At 40.7% G+C, this 24,704-nt stretch overlaps 1 long non-coding RNA gene and 1 other non-coding gene across 2 annotated transcripts; one reads left to right on the top strand and one right to left on the bottom strand.

Moving 5' to 3' along the window:
• Positions 1-593: 593 nt before the first annotated feature.
• On the top strand, positions 594-24,704 carry LOC125162515 (uncharacterized). Its single transcript, XR_007151068.1, has 3 exons — positions 594-1,412; positions 4,233-4,412; positions 24,549-24,704. It is a non-coding gene; the product is annotated as an uncharacterized LOC125162515 (long non-coding RNA).
• LOC125163142 (U6 spliceosomal RNA) lies at positions 15,392-15,496 on the bottom strand. Its single transcript, XR_007151302.1, has one exon. It is a non-coding gene; the product is annotated as a U6 spliceosomal RNA (small nuclear RNA).

The raw sequence follows: 24,704 nt of genomic DNA, 5'->3' as shown, positions 1-24,704 counted from the left end.
TGCACAAGGATGGTTTTAAATGAGATAACCTATATAATGTGTTGGTTGGTAATAGGTTCCCTTCCTATCCTCTTTCCTGAAAGTGACCTGATAATATCCACCTGCTCCTCATTAAGACCCCAAGGGCAGCAACTGCAACAACACAGAGATATTAACAAGGCCAGGTGCTATAAAGGCAGCTGGAGACCCACAAGCAGGGATTTAGCAGATAAAGTAAAGGCAAGCAATAAAAGGAGAAAAGGGGGAAGAAATGTTTGCCACAGGCTGTTGAAAAGAAATAAATTGGAAACCTGTTATGCATGTATCTGGGACACTGCTGTTACCTCGGGAAGGGAGGGGGGGCTTACAGAAGGAGCTCTGGTGGGTCCTAGAGCACCCAGGAAACCGGCCCCCCAGGCTGTGTGTGTGCATGCATCTGTGTGTATGTAGACGCTGCAGCCCATTCCAGCTGTACTGGCTGGCAGAAGGGAGCTAGAGCTAATCACCAGGATTGTTTCATTTAGGAAAATTGCTCTCATCAAGTTGCAATTGTGACATCATAGCAGAGCAGTGTCTGCAGGCAAACTGACATATGCAAAGTTCCAACAGGAAAATCTGAGGAGACACAGCAGGAGCCCTCAGGGCACCACTAACAAGAAATGTATAGAATGGAAACAGCTGAAGATGGGCCTTGCTGCTACAGGGTTAAGTTCTTACCTGTACAGAAAGCCCCCCCGAAGTAACCTCAGAGTGTGATCCAACTACCTACCTGCCCACTGAAGTATCATCATGTCAGCAGTGCCCATGGAACAATGTGTCCACTATTCAAGAATAGAACAAGAGGGACAGCACTTAACGTTTGCTCTCCAAGGAGACCAGAGTCTAGACAGAGAGAGACAATATGTCCTCTATGAGCTATGAAGTCTCCATGAAATATGCAGACATATACTAAGGGATGGTGATGCTCCGAGGAGCCATATATAATCAATCTGCTATAATCAGGGAGTTTCCTGGAAGAGGCATACGTGAGCTGAAGCTCAAAGAATAACAGGAAAACAACAGGGAAGCCAGCCAGGGTTGATAACATGAAGGGGACAACATAAGGGTAGGTAATTAACAATGGCAAAACTAACTCAAAGACAATGACTCTGCTCCTCCTGCTTAATGCCTTCACATGTGTGACCTGCAAAACATCTACAGAGAAGTTTTAAAGTCATGACTCACTGCCCTTCTTCCGAGCACATCTCCTCCAGAGCAGACACCCACCCTTCTGGAGGACCCTGTGAGGCAAACCTTGTGCCTGACTCTTGAAAAGCATCCAGCTTAGGTGTCTCCTAAGCAGCCATGAATCATCCCAGCTCCATACCAGAGATCTTGGGCAAAGAATTTTAGTTCTTCTAAAGAGCTGTATATGACAATGCAAGCTCCAGAGGGTAAGGATGTTATTAAACGAATAAATGAATGAACAGGATAGGTAAACCTTCCAAAAGAACTTAAGCTGGGGCCCCATACATATCCTAGTGAGAAGTGTTGGTAAACTGTTTACACATATAAATATCTGTTGAATTACTGAGTTAAATAAGGCAAGAATCAATTACTGAATGAGTAACTAAATGAAGGCAAGCATATGCTACTTTTAAAACTATCAGAGGGGCGCCTGGGTGGCGCAGTTGGTTGAGCGTCCGACTTCAGCCAGGTCATGATCTCGCGGTCCGTGAGTTCGAGCCCCGCGTCGGCCTCTGGGCTGATGGCTCAGAGCCTGGAGCCTGTTTCCGATTCTGTGTCTCCCTCTCTCTCTGCCCCTCCCCCGTTCATGCTCTGACTCTCTCTGTCCCAAACATAAATAAACGTTGAAAAAAAATTAAAAAAAAAAAAAAAACTATCAGAGTTTTGATCCCTGAGGAAAGTCTTCCTGAAGGCAGGTGCTGGGCAAGCTTTACAAGAGCTTAAGTTTCTAGTTCCCCTCTCAGGGCACCTAACCCCATTCATACCCCCACCCCAACTGCCTGTGTACACACAACCCACCTTATACCAGGTTGCATGAAACCTAGTAACTCACCTAGTGAGCTTTTACATACATCAAAGCCAGCGCATTTTATAGATGAGAAAAATGATACTGATCCAGATCAAATCTGAGTTGCAATAAATTTAGGATTCTAGGATTCTCCTACCATAGGTTTTATTCTGAGACCCTGGGAAGATGGCGACTATTTTCTTATCACCAAAACATACTGACTGTGCCCATTCTTCACAATGACCCCAGTCAAATCCCCAGGGAGTAGCTTTCAACTCAACCAACCAGCCCACCAGCATACTTGGACAAGCTCAAGGTTTTTGTGGCATTTCATTTATTTAAGCTATATAAAGTATATACTTTGATGTGGGTCCTAGTGGTAGATAGTTATTCTCCTCCATTCATAAACCAGGGTTTAAAATGCTGAAGAAACACTCTTCCTTTAGTGTCCTTAACTTTCCACTGAGAGTTTTGTTTAGCTCATAAATCTCAAGCCTCAGTCTTGGTCTTCTGGATATGAGCAGACTCTTTCCCTGGAAACTTATATCCTGTCTGAGAAATAAGCACAGCCCTATGCTAGGGAGCAACATAAAAATGAGCTCATCCCAGCAGAGAAAGATTGGCCTATTAGACATTCATCTCAGCCTTAGCCACAGGCAGAGCAGGAGGCAAGCAGAGTGCCAACTGCTATTGAAGTCAATGATGAGACATGGTTGCCGTGTCCAAGAGGTGACTCTGGTAAGGCAGAGGGTGGCAGGAGGGCTGGGAGGTGGGCTGGCTGCCTGGAGCGCTCAGGCATAATTTCCTTTACCTTCATGCTGTCACTCACAGTCCTTTATATAGCACCAATGTCATGCCACATCAGCTGCACCTGTGCCCCTGTGATGACTTTCAAACTCAGATAAATCCCATCAACAGACATCAGGATGATGGGCACAATGGAACACCCTAGTGATTGATCTGTTTGTTTCCATCCTACGGCTGTGGACCTATTAAATAAACACTGGTGTTTTTGAAGGAAAAGCAGGAGAAATGACTATTGGGTGGCTTTTATATTTCTTGTTCTGTTTGGATGTTGCTGTTGTTGTTTGCTCTTTGGATTTTTTTTGGGGGGGGTGTGAATGATTCTTTTCAGACAAATAAATCTGGACATAAGCAGCAGGACTTTATTTGCCAGCTCGAATTCCTTAGTGAATATACTCCACAGCTGGCACGATGTCAATGATTAGCTGATTTCCCTGCATTTTGATTGAGCAAAATTCTGCTCAGTGGCCAAGTTATACATGAGAAGTAGAGGGGCCACATGATCTTCCCCAGAGACCTTGCCCCTGAATGCTCCCAAGGCCAGTCCTCTCATGTCAGGCTGGTGGAGAGAATCTAGGATGATGCACACTTTTTTCCTCATTTTGCACAAAGTAAACTAGGGTTTGAGGGCAATATTATGCCTTGCTGTTGCATAATCCATTGCATTTTGGGTTGATTTCCAAAGGAAATAATTTTTTTATTAAGTGTTTTAAGTTTATTTATTTATTTTTGGGGGAGAAGCAGAGAGGGAGAGAGAGGGAGAATCCCTAGCAGGCTGCACACCATCAGCACAGAGACCTATGCAGGGCTCAGACTCACAAACTACAAGATCATGACCTGAGCTGAAATCAAGAGTCAGACGCTTAGCCAAATGAGCTACCCAGGCACACGATCAAAAGGAAATTATTTATAAAAAAATGTTTATAGTATTTCAAATATATAGTTAGAAGCATTAAGAAACTCTAGACCATAAAAATCCACCCTCCTCAAATCTTTTTAAGTGTTTTTTTTTCTAGTTTTTAAAATCCTGACCAAAAAAAAAAAAATCTATTCAGAATCTGAGAGTCCCTTTTCTTATCTGTTCACCCAAGAGAGTTCCTTAATTAGTATGTTACTATTTCTTTACCTGTAAAATGCAAATGATGTCACTAAGGATATCATAAAAGGAGTGACTCCAAAGCTATTTCAAGAATCACTTCAGGGGTGCCTGGGTGGCTCAGTCAGCTGAGCATCCGACTTCAGCTCAGGTCATGATCTCACGGTCTGTGAGTTTGAGCCCTGCGTCAGGCTCTGTGCTGACAGCTCAGAGCCTGGAGCCTGCTTCGGATTCTGTGCCTCCCTCTCTCTCTGACCCTCCCCCATTCATGCTCTGTCTCTCTCTGTGTCAAAAATAAATAAACATTAAAAAAAAAAAAGAATCACTTCTTCATTACAGCCTCCCAAGAACACTGTGCCTTGGAGAACCATGATATCAACACTGGGTATGTGAGAACCTGGAGTACCACAAGTCAACTCTGTCTTCTGCATCCTCCCCACCAGGCCCTGAACGGAATGACCTGAGAAACAATGGGGAAGGAACCTGCATGTCCTTGCAGGAATTAGTAGATTCTCAAAGGTAAGGTGGTGACTCCCAGATTCTGCTCATCAGTTCTCCTACGATCAGTCTAAAATGAAGGCATAAGAATTTGGAACATAAGTCAGTCTGTGCATTGTGAGAAAATTCCCTCCAGTTTTCTAAGTTTCGTTGAGAAATGTGTGAATAAGGGCAAGTGACAGCACGACACCCGCCTACACTGCTCCCTATCTATAGTTGTGCAACTCGAGGTGTGGTCTGTGCACCAGGGCCAGTGTGTAAGCGTCCTGTCAATGATCTGCAAGGAGATCAATACAGACATTAGAAGTAAACATGTCAATACCTGGGTAGCAATTTGGCGTTGTCAAAACTTCCAAGGAAGGAATCTACAGGCTCATCTATTTTGAACAGTGTGCAGATTAATCTGGAAGTTGTCCAACTTGGATGTCAAATCACATTGGTCACCTGTACTAGGATACACCTATTCATGACTGACTGGAAGTCAAAAATGCTATATACAGACAATAGGTACGTAGGTAGGTAAGTAGGAAAAATGAACAGGCCCTTTGCCATAGACAGTCTGAGAAGCACAACGTATCATATTCACCAAACTTATAAATTTCTCATTCATTGTCTTTTCTGATAGGTTGATTATAAGCTTCATGAGGGCAGAAACTGTGCCTGCCTTCTTCAATGCTCCACCACCAAAACCTAGCACAATTCCTGGTTTGTTGAATGAATGAATGAATGAATGAATGAATGAATGTTTAGGATTCTGTCTCCCTCCAGTTTGGCAGCTATTAAATATCAAGAGAAAATGACCACAGTGTATTTGTCAAGTCAAGTCACAAGCTCTCACTCTCCCCACTTAGCCAGTCTTCAATGTTAGGATAAGGAGACAGGAGACTCCAGAATACATCTCCAAATGTATAAACCACATCTCTAGAGAAATACAATTCCCTCTATAGCTTCCATTTCATCACCACCTCTTCTGGAGCACAGCTGAAAAAGTAGAGTATAAGTGACATTTCTTGTTATAAAGTACTTATTGTTTGGAAGTTGTCCGTGTCCCATAAACATGCCATGGGGTCTTGGTAGGCTCCAGAGAGTAAATGAGGCTAAAGTTCAAAGGCTGCTGACATTACCAAAAAAACCCACAAAAGTCATGGTCTCATTTCCCCAGAGGATACAGGAGAGACATACCACATTCAGCATATTGTAATATTTTGATTTAAAATATATTTTGTTGACAAGTAGTAAAAAGAGAAGCATTAGGTTAGAATCCACAGTGGCTCCCACCTGAGGTCACACAGGCCCCTCAGGGGAACTGGGAAGGGGGTGGATGTTCCAGTTATCTGTTGCTGCATAGCAAAGTCCTCCTAATTAAAATGACATAAAAAGAAAAAAAACCATCATGTTGTTATGCTCATAGATTTTGAGGAATCAGGAATTCAGATAGGGTATGGTTGTCTCTGCTCCACAACACTTGAGATTCTAGCTAGAAAGATTCAAATAGCTAAGAAGTTCTCAAATAACTGAAGACCAGAATCATGGAGATGTTTTCACTCATAGGTTTCGTACCTGAGCCAGCATGACTCAAAAGCTGGACTTGGCTGGGGCTGTCAGCCAAAGCAACTCTATGGATACATGGTCTCTCCCTAGGGACTGGGCTTCCTCACAGCATGGCAGTCCCAGTAGCCAATCTCTCATATGATGTCCCAGCCCTCCAAGATTAAGACTTCCTGAAAACAAAGGGGAAACTACCTTGCCTTTTAGGACCAAACTTCAGAGGTCACATGATGTCACTGTGGCTGAACTGTATTGGCACAAACAGGAGCAGGCACACCCAGCTTCAAGGGGACATATGTAGACCCCACCTCCTGATGGGAGAAGTGTCAAAGAATGAACAGCCATATTTTAAAACCTCTCCAGTGTAGAAAACTTCTGAGACTTTAGTGATTAACAGCCAGGGATGCTGAAGGTACTACCGAGCGAGCATGTGAGAGTTTTGCACCTCAAAGAACTAACCTTCCCAGGATGTCAGGATGCCTGTCCCTACAAACTCCAGATCCTTAGATTTAGAAAGCTAGAGGGGCACCTGGGTGGTTCAGTCCCTTAAGTGTCCAACTTCGGCTCAGGTCATAACCTCACAGTTTGAGCCCCATGCCCGGCTCTGTGCCGACAGCTCAGAGCCTGGAGCCTGCTTTGGATTCTGTGTGTGTGTCTCTCTCTCTCTGCCCCTCCCCTGCTCATGCTCTCTCTCTCGCTCTCTCTCCCTTTCAAAAATAAACATTAAAAAAATTTTTTTAAGAAAGCTAGAGAGCAGCCATTTCACCCAAGACCACCATCCCTCAACCTATCTGTTTTGCCCAAGAGGAAACTGAAGCCTGGGGTTGATAGGTTGAATTTAGACTCCAGACCTCCTTCTTCTTCCAAGTTAGGTAGTCCTAAACCCTCTCTGAGGTGACATACTTTCTCCAAGTAAATCCATGTTAAAATTCCTAGTGTATAAAATCATTAAAAGATATTAAAACTGGTAGTGAATATATGATGAGTAACAAGATATTTACATGGTTTCTTTTTTAAATTTTTTTTAACGTTTATTTATTTTTGAGACAGAGAGAGACAGAACATGAACAAGGGAGGAGCAGAGAGAGAGGGAGACACAGAATCTGAAACAGGTTCCAGGCCCTGAGCTGCCAGCACAGAGCCCAACACGGGGCCCGAACTCACGGACCGTGAGATCATGACCTGAGCCGAAGTCGGACGCTTAATCGACCAAGCCACCCAGGCGCCCCAAGATATTTACATGGTTTCAAAGTAGCCAAACACACATCATTTACTAATAGACAAAAAGAGGAATTTTACAATGGAAAAATCTGGTGGACACCACCCTAACCCAGTGATCAAAGTGACAAATGAGCATCACTTGACTCCTGAGAGGAGGCGCTGAGAAGGCATAACATCACTTCTATGACATTCCTGCACAAAATAAACAAACTACATCTAATGATGATTGAGGAACATTCTACAAATAATTGGGCTGTTTTTCAAAATGTGAAAGATCATGAAAGACAGTCTCCTTCCTTGCAAGTAATGTTTTAAAGAGACTATATTGATACACACACACACACACACACACACACACAAAGGAGAATGATAAAGTAAATGGATATAGTATAAACAGTTGGAAAATTTGAAAATGTTCCTGTACTCTTCTTGCAACTTTTATGTAAGTTTTGTATATGCTTGAAATTATATCAAAATAAAAAGTTACACAATCAGCAACAATAAAACACATGTTTGTAAATCTTGAGGTGGCGTTCTTCCAGGCTACTGCAATGAATTCCATTCCTTAGCTCCCCAGGCAGTAATGGTTTAAACAAACCACAATGTCCTGAGCTCTGCCCTCACACACTTACACAGTAGCTCTCTTTGGTCACTGAGGCTTCAGGGAAGATATCAACCACAGTACTTCAGGACACAAATGGGCCCAACTTATTGATCTCTTAGGTCATGTCTTACTTAGGTTACAGGTAAAATTGCTTTAATGAAGAGACCCCAAATCCAGAGGCTTAAATAAAATAGAACTTCACTTCTCTCTCATCAAACAGTCCAGAAAGGTTGGGCAGCTCTGCCATCCTCAATTTGAAGCCTCCGTCTCTGTCCAAAGGAGCAGCTTCAATTGCCATTTCCCAGCCAGAGGGGAGAGGAAAAGAAAGAGTGAAAGACACACAGCTTCATTATACTCAGTCTGGAAGTTTGCATACATCACTTCCATTATCACTTTCTTGGCCAAAATTTAATTACATGCCACAGCTAGACTGTAGGGAGGCTGAGTAATCAGCCTCTAACTGGGTGGATGTGGGCCATGTTCCCAGCTAAAACTCAGGGTGGGGGCAATGTTGTATTATTAAGAGGAAGAGAGTAAGAAAAGATAATGGTTGGTAATTAGAGACTCTGCCCAGGGAACAGAGATTGGAGGGCTTCTACAGGACTAGCAGAGCATCTCACTGATATTTCCAACAGGGGTATGGGTTTCTGGGGGAGGTGGGAAATTCATTGAAGACATTGGTCTCCCAAAATAGGCACTGTCCTGGTTGGTGACCATTTGAATAAATTATTTAAGTAGCTATAACATTTCCAGAGACCCAAGGTGTTCTATTCTGGAGACAAAGACCAATCAAGACTTTCTCTGCCATGGAGAGTTAAGATCGCCATGGTCAAATTATTTTCATTCTGTTGATAAAATAAAAGGTCTTTACAAAAACAAAGTTGCTCTCTTTCATCCCTGGATTCACATCTGCATGCACACATACGTGCACACTCAACACAAGGTTGTTCCAAGATACTCAGAGTCCTCTCTTTGGGATACTCTTCATTGATTAGGAGCACTAGGAATATTTATACTGCCTACTCTCACTTACTTTATATGATTACTAAATGGTTTCTGTAAAATAACAGGCGAATTGCTCAACATTGCTTTTTAAGGGACTATGTCTTGACTTGTCAAATTTATGAGTGGCTAAATTGCTTTATGCACATCTGAAAAAATTACTTATCCCAGAACAGGCAAGCTAACACATTTGTATTCAAGTTGATTAGAGCTTTGTTTCATTTCTGAGGATTTTTTTTCTCAACATAACATTCCAGAATGTGACTTTTTCTTCACTCCTTTTTTCTCCTATCTCTGTAGGATGCAGGCATGTCCACGGGCAGACTACAATGGGCTCTGCCTTTTCTGTCCAGCTTCACTGTACCCTAAGGAGGCTGAGAGGAAGCTAACAAGAGTATAGGAGGGTACTGTCTGCTTTACTAGAATCCCCAGTTGGGGGCCACCCAGTTGGTTCACTCGTTTGAGCTTCCAACTTCAGCTCAGGCTCATGGTCTCATGGTTCCTGAGTTCAAGCCCTATATCAGCCTAGCTGCTGTCAGCACTGAGCCTGCTTCAGATCCTCTGTCCCCCTCTCTCTGTGCCCCTCCCCCACTTGTGATCCCTCTCTCTCCCTCTCTCTCTCTCTCTTAAAAAATTTAAAAAAAAATTAATTAAAAAAATCTCCAGTTGGCCATTTGAACCTGAAGATGTGTGGATCACCAAGGCATATTAGTCATAGAGCCTGATGAAAAGACAGGGACATTTATGCACCGGGAAACCAAAGATCTGAAAGCCTCCAAAGTGCCACAAAGAGGCTTTGAAAGTCACTGTGGTTCCCCACAGACCAACTTTGTGACTCTTCTTATGCCCCAGATCTGGAAATAGTGACCCCTTCTCCCTGCTGGTAACTTGTCCCAATGTCTAGCTAGGACCACCTACCTCCCTGTGACTGCCTCTTCAGCCATTCCTTCTGCATTGATCCAGTCACAGCCCCAGACCAAGGACTTTCAGAAAGGCTATCAACCCTGGCCTGTGCCACAGACTTCTCCATGTCAAGAGCAGGGGCATCTCTAGATCTAACTGCCAGCTGCATGGCCTTAGCATACCTTCCCACTCTGCTTTTCTTTCTTCTTTTTTTTAAGTTTATTTATTTTGAGAGAGAATGCATGCATGTGCATGAGCTGGGGATGGGCAAAGAGAGAGGGAGAGAATTCCAAGCAGGCTCCACATTGTCAGTGCGGAGCCCAATGCAAGGGCTCAATCTCATGAAACAGGAGATCACGACCTGAGCTGAAATCAAGAGTCAGACGCTTAACCAACTGAGCCACCCAGGCACCCTCCACTGCTTTTCAATGCCCCATCTTCAACCAGGGATTGTCAGTGGAAGCCACAGAGGGCAGTCAAATGAAGAAGTAGCATCATGTAGAGGTTACAAGCGTGGTGTTGGAGTAGGATTGCCTGGGTTTGCATCCTGGTTCTGCCTCTTTCTAATCCTGTGACCTACGCCCAGGATGCCTCTCTGCCACAGTTTTCTTCTTATTAAAATCTGATTGATAACATTACCTCCTTCACAAGATAGTGTACATTTAAATTACTTAATATATGCAAATCACTTAGAGCCATGCCTGACATAATTAAGCCTTGATAAGCATTAGCTATCACCGTCATTATTATTGTTACTATTATTATGGAATCTGACAATTAGAAGATCATTAATGACCTTGTCCAAAGCAATTTCAGTAAACCAGTGGGAACATATAGGTCAGTGTGATGTGGACAGATGCATGCATGGCAGGTGAGAAAGTAGAAACATGGTATTTGGTCATGAGGAGGAGAACAGATAAAAGATAACTAAGGAAGGGCCAAAAAGGAATCAATTCATTCTTTCACCACAAAATACTCTGACAGAAAAATTGTTACAAGGCTTTGGTGATTCTGATGAAATCATATAAATTTAAATCAATCTATTAAGAGCAATGAAAATACTAATCATAACTTAAGCAAAATGCTTCAAACTTTACAGAATATGTATATCTCACTTTATTCTCTTTTTTTTTCAAATCCAAGTTATTTAACATATAGTGTAATAATGGTTTTGGGAGTGGAATTTAGTGATTCATCACTTACATAGAATACCCAGGGCTCATTGCAATGAATGTGCTCCTTACTGCCCATCATCCATTTAGCCCATCAGCCTACCCAATACTCCTCCATCACTCTATTCTTAAGTCTGAGGATACAGGGGAGTCTCCTTGATGCCATTTACACAAGGGAATCAAGTCTTGGGTGATATGCCCTGTCCCAAGCCATGCACCCATCTTGGGTAACCCTCTCTTTCCTCTCTAGATTATTAATATTGCAGAAATGCTTATGTCTGTTACCCCACTGCTCACAAACCTCAGAGAATCTCTAGTAATGAGAGCAGGTGCATTTTCTGAGTTTGGAAGAAAAGAGCAGCAGCAATTTGCCAACAGTCTGCTTGCCCAAGCTTTTTAACTCAGGGGGTGTCCCGTAACAGAATCTCCCACATTATTCCTTCTTGCTGACCCAGGGTCATAAGAGCAGGAGTATTTCCTCACAGTCTGGCCCCCCCATGCAGAACCCCACCATCCTCCTCTTCTGTTCACTTTGTTCTTTTTCCACTGGGGCCCAGCACCTGAGCTGATGGCGAAAGACCCTCCTTTGCACTCCAGAAGGCTGAGCACCGGGGCACTCTCTCAGGATCTCACCACCACCACCACCCTATAAGGGGTTTGCACCTCTATGTTGGACTCTGAACTGGGGAACGTTCTGCCTCCTTGCAGACCTCTAACTTCCTGTAGCAACAGGCCTCACACCTGTCTCCGGATATCTTGCTCCCTGCTCTGCTTCCTCTGGTGATCTGTACAAAGCCCTATTGACTTAACAGTGCGTGTTCCCTTCGGCATTTCTCCTCCTTGCAACTCCCTGGGGTCTCTCTGTCTAAATGTAAGAGGTTCTGTGCTGATAGACAACACTGGCCAAGACAAACTTGGCAGCAATTGGTGTTTACAAGGTCACTCTGGGGACCCATCCAGCCAAGCAGGGCTGGGGCAGGGGATGCCGGCTGCCCCGAGAGGCCCTCCCATCTCTAAGTGTGGGTCTGACGCTTGCTCACCCAGGACTTTGGCTTATCAAGCATGATACATTGCAGAGCACTTCAGTCTCCTTACTCTTTCTCCATCCATGACAGAGCTGCCCTTTAAAAGCTCTCCTTGGATATTTGAAGCATTTTAAATGTTTTGTTGTAAAGAGTTTTGGCTCTTTGCTTTACATTTCTCTGGACACAAGCAGCAGATTTAAAACTACATTTAAATACATTGGGGAGTAGGAAGGGGTTGTAAAATTCAGAGCTTCCATTAAAGAAATCCTCTAAATGTAATTTCCTTTATTAGGAAAAGGGAGATGTCACAGAATTAAGAGGGTAGATGCATTAGATGACTATTGCTGCTATAACAAATTATGACAAACTTAAAAAAACACAATCCTATTATCTCAGAGGTCTGAGGCATGTCTCAGGAGGCTAGAACAAAGAAGTAGGCAGGACCTCATTCCTTTATGAAGGCTCCGGGAGAGAATCTTGCCTTTTCTAGCTTCTAGAGGTTGCTCATAGTCCTTGACTCGTGGCATGGTCCAACCTCAGAGCCAGCAATGGCACACTGAGTTCTTCTGATATTGAATTTCTGTGAGCTTCTCCACAGGCACATTTCCTTCCGACTCACTCTCTCCCACCTTTAAGGACCCTTCTGATTATCTTGGGCCCACCAGGATAATTCTCTATTTTAAGATAAGGTGATTAGCAACATTAATTCCATCTGCAACCTTAATTTCTTTTTGCCATGTAATGTATGTTCACAGATTCTAAGGATTTGGATATGGACATCTTTGGGGAAAGGAGGCTGCCTAACACAATAGGTATAATTGGAGATATGCTGGGCTTACAGTTTTAGTGAGCTTGGCATTGAACCTGATATTGGGAAGACAATTGCAGGGTAGTCTGAATGATCCCCACCTCCTCCCAGCCACCCACATCCAAAAAGGGTCTGCTGAGGTTCTAGCCACATATGCTAATCAAGACTCAGGTCCCAGGGATACAAGCCAGAGAGCAGTGTCCTTTTGATGTGGAGAGAGTTCTGGTGACTAACCATTATAGAATTCATGGAAGAGCAATCTCTCTGAACTGCTCTCCCTCAAACAACTACTCGCTTAATGAATCCTCTCCGTGTCTTGGGTAAATCACACTGGCTGAGGGCACCGCGCACTGAAGGCTCTCTGCTAGTTGGCTAATTTCTGATATACACAAACACTGTCAGTTCCACCAATGGAGCTGGATGCTCAGCCATGTCAATTGCGATTGCACCCCAACCTATTTATGCCAGCCTATGGTCTGGTAATAATGTAATGTAACTAAATGTCACATAAACCAGTGAAAGATAAACACAAACAGCGTTGTTTTATGCATACCAACTGGAATGCTGTAGAAAGACTCGATAAAGATGAGTGACTTCCACGGCAACCACAAAAAAAGAGGCAGGCAAATTAGTTGGCAAAACAACTATAAAAGATAGGGAATAAAATCATAAAAGTTTCAGAGGATTTTGCCAAAAAAACAGAGACAGAGCCAACAGTGGGAAACTAGAGACCATGCAGAAACAAGTGCAGCGGGAGCACAGTGGGGGAAGCACAGTGGGGTGCTCCAGGGAGCACCCCTGGAGCTCTAAACAAGCAGTGAAAGGGGTCCTAGCCTTGCTCTATTGGCTGCAGAATGGGTGAGTGAGGTCTGACTGATGTGCAAATCCCATGTAGGCACCGGAAGATTCATTTAAGGAAGGCTTGCAAAGTGTGCACAGATAAGAGGATTATTTCTAAAAGGCAAAGCAAGGTGAGGGGCACCTCCCCTTCTCAGTCACAGCAGTGGCTGGTCCTTCAAATCCTCTCTGCCTTTCTGCCTGGAAGTAGAAGGAATTATTGGAAACTCCACTCTGTCTGCAAAGCCTGTGTGTGATCCCAGGTTGACAGATGGGGCCACTGAAATAATGCTTCTCGGAGAAAGTACTTCCAGAAAATCCCAGCTCTTTGCTTGGTAACCTCACCCCTTTGAAGACAGTTATTAATTTGGGGGAATATCAAAGAGCGTCTGGTGACACATCTTCTGACCTCGTCCTCCTTCTTGCTCATGGGCATGTCCCAAGAAGAAAATAAATACTTTCTTTAGTCATAGCCTTAAAGCCTTTAATGGGCCTTGTGCCCATATGCACAAAGAAGTCAGACCCAAATGAATTCAAGACAGCGGAGGAAGACGAACCCAGAGCCCTAGGGTCACATTTTCCCTGCCTTTCCTTTCTCTGTGGGTTTCTATCAGTCAGAATGCAGTCTGCCATCTGTGAGCCTGGGGTCCATGGCTGCTCTAGAAGGAAGAGTTGGGTCACTGGATAAGCTTGAATTCTGGTACATATGTGCAGATGCCAAGCAAAATGTATTGAATCCATACGGATTCTACAGAATCCAAAACATATAGAATCTAGCCCTTTTCAGCCCCAGTCCTAAGGGAGAAAGACAAATGTAATTGCATGGAGATAGGTCCAGATACAGATATCTTCATATAATTTCAAGAACAGAAAATAAAGCAGTACACTTATAATTAAAGCATGATGATTGAAGATCAAATGGAGAAGGAACTAGTGTAAATGATATAAACATTCCATATACTGAACAAATCAACAAATGATATTTGAAATTAGTAAATCATTTCTAGGTTACCACTGGGAGAATTAGAGATAGAAATACTGAAAAGAAGATGCACGACAGGGAAGGAGCGTGTACTGACTGAATTTGCATGGAAATAGTAAACAGTCCAGCAAAACGTGCTTTAAACTTTTACAAATGTGTCCACGTAGAGAAGGAGGTGGAAGGTGGTTGAGAAGAGAGTATGTTACTCCTGGCTTTGCCTGACCTCTGTACTGTACCCACTGAAACTAAAAACTGGAAAATTGGAAATAAGTGTTTATGCACTTAGAAAGTAAAATATTATGAAACTATTCAAAATGTCACTGTTGTGGAAGACTAATGGCATGGAAGATGTTCATAATATGTGGCCAAACATTGTGGCCATTGGCAAGAATCTGAAAACGATTTGAAGTTCACACATGGGCAAAATAAACCTGACCACATTCAAATAAATTGTTTGATTCATGGCCTGATAGATGTTTCAAATCACTTGTTTTATAAGTTATAAAATGTCTTAAAAACTTGTTGGAAACAATCAAGTTAAAACAAAAGTATAAAAATTGTAGCAAAGTACCCACATTGTAGATCCCCGAGTGATAACATTCTAGTGTACAGTCTTTCGGATATTTATCTACAGGTTTATAAATTTTCACTATATATATATATATATATATATATATATATATATATATACACATATACACACACACACACACATATATACATACATATATATACATATATACATATGTATACATACACATATACATACACATATACATATACATACATATATATACATATATACATATATATGCATATACACACACACATACATATAGACACACACATATGATTCCATTAAACAAAATAGAATAATACAATTCCTACTATTCCACAAAAACAGTAAGAATGCTTCAAAGATATTTGTGTCGTTCTTGCACAAGGACCTTGGTAATTTTTTCTGTACCCTTCTAGGTTTATAACATGAACTGCCATATAGTGAAGATAGTGTTTAAAATATTATCAAAATTATAAAAACTTTTGAATTTAAAATGAGTTCAAAGACAATTAGCTTAAAAAGCCCAAAAGGCTTTATTGAGTTAACAATAAGTTTAAAAAATGAAATTAATTTTAAAGCATTGATTTTTTTTCCTAAAAGAGTAAGACATTTAAATTGTTTTTTAATTCAGTGTTTCAACTCAAGAAATAGAAATTAACTCAATTTAGCTTTTCTATAGTGTTTGCAAATAGGTCTTAATATTCATATGGCCTAAACAGCACAGCATGTCAATTCCTGGTTGTTAGCTTTTCCCCAAAAAGCTGAATTCAGCAGTCAGCAGGCTTGCCTTGGACAACGTTGCTTGGGAGATCGGTGGTAAGGGAGGAGTGCCATTTAGTGTTTGAAAGACCTAAAGCATCATTGAAAGTGATGGTTCTATGCATACATCCCTTTAAAAGGATGACATTGAAGTGTTAGGCTAACCTTTGGCCTAGGTTAACCTAGTTTTGGAAAAGCTTCAATCACCAGCTCTAACTATTGCCACCCCCTTAAAGGCTGCCATCCTGGCTTCAGTATCTACTATCTTGTGTGCTTCCCCTTGATGCACAAGAGGAACTGGGTCCAGTGGCCCCTCTGGGACTGACAGATTATGACCTTCTGTGAGAAGAGGAAGGGCCATGCTCCTAAATGAGACAGCAGAGTGGGGAACCCAGGCTTCTGATTGGGTAATGTGATTCGCAGAAGCATTTATTAAACCTCCCTGATGTGTAAGGCAATGCACTGTAAAGCACATCCATCAGTGAATAGGGTTTTTGTGTTCTAAGCCTAGGGCCCTCTAGGTAATAATTAGATGATCTTAGGTAATTGATCTAACCTCAAAGTGACTCAGTACCTTAAATGCAAAGTGGGGACAATAAATACTACCTGGGTAATATACTTTTTTTTTTTAATGCTATCTTGACCCAGTTTTGAGGCCCAGGCTAGAGGCTAGTCAGTTCCCATTCTTTTATTTTTTTTTAATGTTTATTTATTTGAGAGAGAGGGACAGAGAAAGGAAGAGCAAGTGGAGAAGGGGTAGAGAAACAGAGGGAAAGAGAGAATCCCTAGCAGGCTCTGCACCATCAGCCCAGAGCCTGAGGCAGAGCTCGATCTCTGGAACCATGAGCTCATGGTCTGAGCTGAAATCAAGAGTCGGAGGCTGAACTGACTTAGCCACCCAGGTGCCCCATCAGTTCCTTTTCTTGAGAAGTCAGTTGAGTCCACACCCCAACCACCTCCCTTATCAAGCACTCATACTCCTGGCCCTTATAACTCACCTGATTCCAGGGTGAGTAACAGGGCCAGGTAACAGACAACCCTTTAATAGCCCTTATGACCCAGATCCTGTTGAAAGATTTTAAATTAGGCAATTCTAAATCTGCTTGCCTCTCCTTGCTCTTTCCTTCCTGTAAAAATCACAAGGTGCTTGCCCACCATTCCCTTCCCTCCCTCTCCTTGGTGACAGACCCTCATGCTTCCCCTGACTGGTCCTGCATGGCATGCTGTATTCTGCCCAGGGAATCATCAGCACAACAAAACTGAAAAATTCTTTCTGGTTTCTCTCCTTTGATGTGTGTCTGGACTCACCATAATTCGCCCAAGGCAATATGGTTAAAAGAGCCTGCCCTGCGTAACTCACACAGTGATTTGGAGACACATTAAGATAATGGATATGAAAGCACTTGAACAGGTGGAGGGATTACAGGCATGTAATACGGCCTGAAGTGCTCTCTTCAGTGGTGGAGAGAAGCATAATGTCAGGTGACAGATGAACGCTTCGGTAGACATCATTAGTGCTCATCAGTATTGTATTCTCTCCTCACTGGGCACACTAGACACCATATCTCCTAGCTCTCTTGCACCTGAACAAATCCAAGTGACTATTTCTGGCCAAAGGTTATGAGTGGAAATGACATGTTTCATTTCCAAACTGAGGCAAGGGAAAACCTTGCAAGATATTCTAACTTTATTTCCATTCAGCATTGAGTATGGGAACCATGCATAAAGATTGCAGAACCACAAGATCTAATAGCCTAGATCACTGACTCAGTACATGCTTGGGAGCCCCTGAAGGTTAAGACGACCTCTAGCAAATTTTACTTGAGTGAGAAATAGATTTAGACTATATTCTGCTGGAATTTGGGGTATTTTATAGATATTTAAAAACTAGGGGTGCCTGGGTGGCTCATTCAGTTAAGCGTCCAACTTCAGCTCAGGTCATGATCTGACAGTTTGTGAGTTAGAGCTCCGCATCGGGCTCTGTGCTGACAGCTCGGAGCCTGGAGCCTGCTTTGGATTCTGTGTCTCCCTCTCTCTCTGCCTCTCCCCTGCTCATGCTCTTTCTCTGTCTCGAAAATAAAAATAAAACATTTAAAAACTAATACACACACACACACACACACACACACACACACACACACTAAGAATAGCCATATGGCTATAAATTTAACAACTTAAATAAGAAACTTTTTTAAAAACACAATTTACCAAAAGAGCAGAAAAAAGAAATGGGAAATCTGAATAGCAATAGGTCTATTAAAACAATTGAACTTTAAATTTTTTTTTAATTTTTTTAATGTTTATTTTTGAGAGAGACAGAGCACGAATGGGGGAGGGGCAGAGAGAGACAGAGGGAGACAGAGAATCTGAAGCAGGCTCCAGGCTCAGAGCTGTCAGCATAAAGCCCAATGTGAGGCTCAAACTCATGAACCATGAGATCATGACCTGAGCTGAAGTCCAGTGCTTCACCAATTTAGCCACCCAGGTGCCCCTGAACAACCAAACTTTTAATTAAAAACCTCTTAGTAACAAAAACTTGAAGCATGATGTCTTCACTGGTGAAGCCTATCAAACATTTAAGAAAAAAATAATACCATTCCTACACCAAGACCCTTTCTCTAAAGAGAAAAATGTAAGAATATTTTCCAATTCTTTTTCATGTTATTTGGCTCTTCCTCACTGCTAGCTCATTTGTTTTCAATTTTTCTTGTTTTCTTGTTTTTCTTTTTTTAATTTTTAATTCCAGTGTAGTTTGCATACAGTGTTATACTATTTCAGGTGTACAATATAGTGATTCAGCAGGTTCCATACATTAATTAGCACTTATCAAGATACGTGTACTTTTAATCCCCTTTGCTCTTTCACCAATCCCCCTACCCACCTTCCCTCTGGTAACCATCAGTTTGTTCTCTATAGTTCATAGTCTATTGTGGGTTTTTTTTTGGGGGGGGGGGGGAGGAGCTTGTTTTTTTTTCCTTTGTTTTTTTTCTCAAATTCTACATATGAATGAAATCATCTGGTATTTGTCTTTTTCTGGTTGGCTTATTTCCCTTATTAGCATCATACTCTCTAGATCCATCCATGTTGTTGCAAATGGAAAGACCACATTCTTTTTTATAGCTGAGTAATAGTTCTTTTGTATAAGTATATATATCCCACTTCTTTAGCCATTTATCTATTGATGGAAATCTGGACTTTTACCACAGTTTGGCTATTATAAATAATGCTGCAATAAGCTTAGGGGTGCATATATCCTTTTGAATTAGCGTTTCATATTCTTTGGGTAAATACCCAGTAGTGAAGTTATTGGATCATATAGTACTTCCATTTTCAACTTTTTCAGGAATCTCCATACTGTCTTTCATAGGGGCCGCACCAGTTTGCATTCCCACCAACAGTTCATAAGGGTTCCTTTTTCTCCACATCCTCACCAACATTTGTTGTTTCTTGAGTTTTTCATTTTAGTCATTTTGACAGGTGTGAGATAATATCTTATTGTAGTTGTGATTTGCATGTCCCTGATGATGAGTGATGTTGAACATCTTTTTGTGTGTCTGTTGGCCATCTGTACATCTTCTTTGGAGAAATGTCTGTTCATGTCCTCTGCCCATTTTTTAATTAGATTATTTGTTTTTGTGGTATTGAGTCTATAAGTTCTTTATAGATTTTGGATACTAACCATTTATCAGATATGTCATTGCAAATATCTTCTCCCATTCAGTATTCTGTCTTTTAGTTTTGTTGGTTGTTTCCTTTCCTGTGCTGAAGAATTTTTTAACTTTAATTTATTTATTTTTGAGAGAGACAGAGAGCCAGGGAGGGGCAGAGAGAGAGAGAGAAACAGAAAGAGAAATCCAAGCAGGCCCCATATTCAGCAAAGAGCCCAATGTGGGGCTTAATCTCACAACCACAAGATCACAACCTGAGATGATATCAATAGTTGGACACTTAACTGACTGAGCCACCCAGGTACTCCAGGATATTTTATTTTGATGAAGTCCAAATAGTTTATTTTTTGTTTTTGTTTCCTTTGCCTCAGGAGAAATATCTAGAAAGATGTTGCAATTACTGATGCCAAAATTACTGCCTATGATCTCTTCTAGGATTATTATGGTTTCAGGTCTCCCATTTACATCCTTAATCCATTTTGAGTTTATTTTTATATATGGTGTGAGAAAGTAGTTCAGTTTCATTCTTTTGCATATAGCTGTCCAGTTTTCCCAACATTATTTGTTGAAGACACTGTCTTTTCCCCATTAGATAGTCTTTCCTCCTTTGTTAAGGATTAATTGACCATATAATTGTAAGTTTATTTCTGGGCTTCCTATTTTGTCCTATTGATGTATGTATCTATTGTTGTGCCAGTACCGTACTGTTTTGATCACTACAACTTTGTAATATAACTTAAAGTCTGGAATTGTGGTGACTCTAGTTTTGTTTTTCTTTTTCAAGATTGCTTTAGCTATTCAGAGACTTTTGGGTTCCATACAAATTTTAGGATTTCTTTTTGTCTAGTTCTGTGAAAAATACCGTTGCTATTTTGATAGAGATTCCATTAAATCTGTAGATTGCTTTGGGTAGTAAGACATTAAACAATATTTGTTCTTACAATATGAGCATGAAATATATTTCCATTTCTTTGTGTCATCTTCAATTTCTTTCATCAGTTCATCATAGTTTTCATAGTACAGGTCTTTTACCTCTTTGGTTAAGTTTATCCCTAAGTATTTTTCTCTCTTTTGTGAAATTATCAATGGGATTGTTTTATCAATTTCTCTTTCTGCTGCTTCATTATTAGTGAATAGAAGTGCAACAGATTTCCTACATATTGACTTTATATGCTGCAACTTTACTGAATTCATTTATCCATTCTAGCAGGTTTTTGGTGGAATCTCTAGGGTTTTCTATATACAGTATCATATCATCTGCAAATAGTGAAAATTTTACTTCTTCCTTGACATATTTTGCAATTTATTTTATGAGGCTGGTATTATCCTGATACCAAAACAACTAGACAAAGATAGTATAAGAACACTGGGGTGCCTGGGTGGCTCAGTGGGTTGAGCATCTGACTTTGGCTCAGGTCATGATCTCCCAGTTCGTGGGCTTGAGCCCCGCATTAGGCTCTGTGCTGACAGCTCAGAGCCTGGATCCTGCTTCAGATTCTGTGTCTCCCTCTCTGTCTGCTCCTCCCCCTCTCATGCTCTGTCTCTCTCTCCTTCAAAAATAAATAAACAAAAAATTTTTAAATGAAAAATTAAAAAAGAAAAAAACTGAAGACTGTCATGAATATAGAGGCAAAATTCCTTAACAAAATATTAGCATATCAAATATAGAAATGTATAAGAAGAATAATATACCAAGACAAAGTGGGACCTATTCAAGTATTAGAAAATTATCATAAAATTTCAAAACCAATCAATATGGTTTACCATATTAAAAAAAATAGTGGAGAAAAAAAACATATGATCCTATCAATAGATATAACAAAATCATTTGACAAAATTTAACACCTATTCTCTTCCTTTAACTTAGTAAAGAGTATCTATGAAAAATCTATAGTTAACACAATGTTTAATTGTAACAACAAATATATTTAACTATTTCCCCTTAGGGACAAAAAGAAGGCAAGGATGTTTTCTCTCACTACTACGATTTAGCACTGTACTCAAAGGTCTAAGCCAGCTGAATAAGGATAGAAAAAAAGGCATACAGATTAAGAGAAAGAATAAAAATGCTTTTATTCAAAGATAAAGAAATTTTATATGAAGAAATTCTAATACATCTAGAGAAAAATTTATTTATTTATTTATTTATTTATTTATTTATTTATTTATTTTAAGAGAGAAAGAGAGAAAGAAGGAACATGAATGGGGGAGAGGGGAAGAAGGAGACAGAGAATCTTAAGCAGGCTCCACGTTCAGTGCTGGGCAATGTGAGGCTCAATCTCACCATTGTGGGATCATGATCTGAGCCAAAATCAAGAGTTGGAGACTCACCCAACAGAGCCACCCAGGCACCCATTAGAGAAAACCTTAGAGCTAATAATGAGTTGAACTGAGTTTCGGGAAACAAGATACAAAAATCAATTATATACTAAGAAAAAAAATTAAAAATTGAATTGAAAATAATACTATTTAGAATAGCATCCAAAATTGAATACTTAGGAATAAATCTAACAAAACATATGCAAGTTTTATTTATTTAATACTATAAAACTTTGCTGAGAACAAAATGGGGGCACCTGGGTGGCTCAGTCTGTTAAGCATCCAACTCTTAATTTTGGTTCAGGTCATGATCTCACAATCCTTGAGAGCCCCACATAAGGCTCTCTCTCAAAATAAATAAATAAACCTTAAAAAAATACTTAAAAAAGAAGAGAAATGGAAGAATTATAGAACTTGGTTTCAAGATCTATAAAGTCCTAGTAAGACACAAATATAAGCAAATAGATCAATGGGAACATATTCAGAGTCTCAACATAGACCTGTACACATACGATCAATGGGTTTTCAGAGGCCAAGATATTTCAATGGGAAAAGATAGTCTTTTCAACAAAAAGTGCTGGAAAACTGGGTATCTATATAAAATAAAACCTGACCATTACTTCATACCATACATAAAAATTAACTTAAAATAATTATAGGCTTAAATGTGAAAAGTGAAAACTCTAAAAGTTTAGAAGAATGCACAGGAAAAATCTTTGTGGCCTTCAGATAGACAAATATTTCTTAGATTGAAGAGAAAAACACAAGTCATAAAAGAAAACACTGCTGGGGCGCCTGGGTGGCGCAGTCGGTTGGGCGTCCGACTTCAGTCAGGTCACGATCTCGCGGTCCTGGAGTTCGAGCCCCGCGTCAGGCTCTGGGCTGATGGCTCGGAGCCTGGAGCCTGTTTCCGATTCTGTGTCTCCCTCTCTCTCTGCCCCTCCCCCGTTCCTGCTCTGTCTCTCTCTGTCCCAAAAATAAATAAACGTTGAAAAAAAAAATTAAAAAAAAAAAAAGAAAACACTGCTATACTGGACTTCATCAAAATTTAAAAACTGATTCCCTGAAAGGCAGTAAATAAAAGGATGACCGTCTGTGATATTACATTTGAATACATGTATCTGAAAAATGATTTGTATCTTACAACCCAACCCTATGAAGACACATCCAATTTTTAAAATGGACAAAATAGTTAAACAGAAAGATTAGAAAAAACGTTATATAAGCACCTTACAATATGCCCCAAACCATTAGTCTTTAGGAAATGCAAATAAAAACTATTGCATGCAATGGGATGGCCAGAATTTTAAAAATACTGGCAATTCCTAGTGTTTGTCAGAATGTGGAGTAACTGGAACTCTCATATAGGAGTATACCACTTTGGTAAATAATGGATTAGTTTCCTAAAAGTTCAGCATAGCTTTACCATGTTGACCAGCAATTCTACTCCTAGATAGTTACCCAAGAGAAATGAAAACATATATTCACAAAAAAAAATGTATTCAAAAATGTTCTTATAGCTTTATTCATAATAGCCCCAAACTGGCATCCACCCCAATATCCATCAACAGGTGAATGGATAAACAAATTGTGTTATATCTATACAATAAATACTACCTTCTTATAAAAAGGACTAACTACTGATACATGCATCAAAAAGGATATATCTGGGGGCATCTGGGGGCATCTGGGTGGCTCAGTTGGTTAAGCATCCTACTTTGGCTCGGGTCATGATATCATGGCTCATGAGTTCGAGCCCCACATTGGGCTCTATGCTGACAGCTCGGAGCCTGGAGCCTGCTTCAGGTTCCATGTATCCCTGTCTCTCCCTGCCCCTCCCCCGCTCATGCTCTGTCTCTCTCTCTCTCCTTCAAAATAAATAAACATTAAAAACAAATTTTTTAAAAAGCATATATCTCAAAAACATTATTCTAAGAAGGAAAAAAAGTGCAGAGCACGTACTATATGATTCCACCTATGCAACTTCTACAACATGCAAATCAAATCTACAATCACATAAAAATCAATGATTACCTGGGCCAAATATCAAATATGTGGTCATAGGGATGAGCTACAAAAGATAGAAAGGAACTTTCTGGAATGATAGAAATATCTATCCTTATAGTGCTTGTGGTTACATGAGTGTCCATATTTACCCAAGCTCAATGAATTGGACACTTATAATAGTTAAATCTTCATTATGTAAATCGCATCTCAACAAAGTTTACTTAATTTTTATTTTTAAAAAATTTTTTTAAATGTTTATTTATTTTTGAGAGAGAGAGAGACAGAGAGAGACAGAGCTGGGGAGGAACAGAGAGAGAGGGAGACACAGAATCTGAAACAGGCTCCAGGCTCTGAACTGTCAGCACAGGGCCCGACGCGGGGCCCGAACTCACAAACCGTGAGATCATGACCTGAGCCGAAGCTGGGTGCTCAACCGACTGAGCCACCCAGGCACCCCTTACTTAATTTTTAAAAAAGGTAATCAGTGGAAGGTACAGGAGGTTTGTCAATATGAAAACAAACAGGACCTGAAATGTACTTTGAACCCATATTTCATGATAGCAATACAGAAAAAAAGGACTCTAATCATGTTCAGATGCCTGTATCCATCTCTGAGTAATGTGATTATAGAAGGAAGTTAGCATGTCCTAGCTGTCCCTTTAAAAGAATGATCTGAAATAGGAATATCAAAGGATGCCTGTGAAACAAAAACTTAAACATCTTCTTTTCCTTAATCAACACAGACTTTCCGGAAGCAACAAAGAACTTGAAGAAAGATGCATCTTCCTTCACTGGCACCACCCAATCCCTTCAATAAAACAAAATCAAAAGAAATCAAAAGGAGAGGATAAAGACCTGCATTAGAATCACATCTCCTCTACCTACCAGCCTTGTGATTT

The sequence above is a fragment of the Prionailurus viverrinus genome, chromosome A3 (genome assembly GCF_022837055.1).
Source record: "Prionailurus viverrinus isolate Anna chromosome A3, UM_Priviv_1.0, whole genome shotgun sequence".
In the NCBI taxonomy this organism is placed as follows: domain Eukaryota; kingdom Metazoa; phylum Chordata; class Mammalia; order Carnivora; family Felidae; genus Prionailurus; species Prionailurus viverrinus.
Note: the sequence above shows the minus strand (reverse complement) of the source record. Positions and strands in the feature narration are given on the sequence as shown.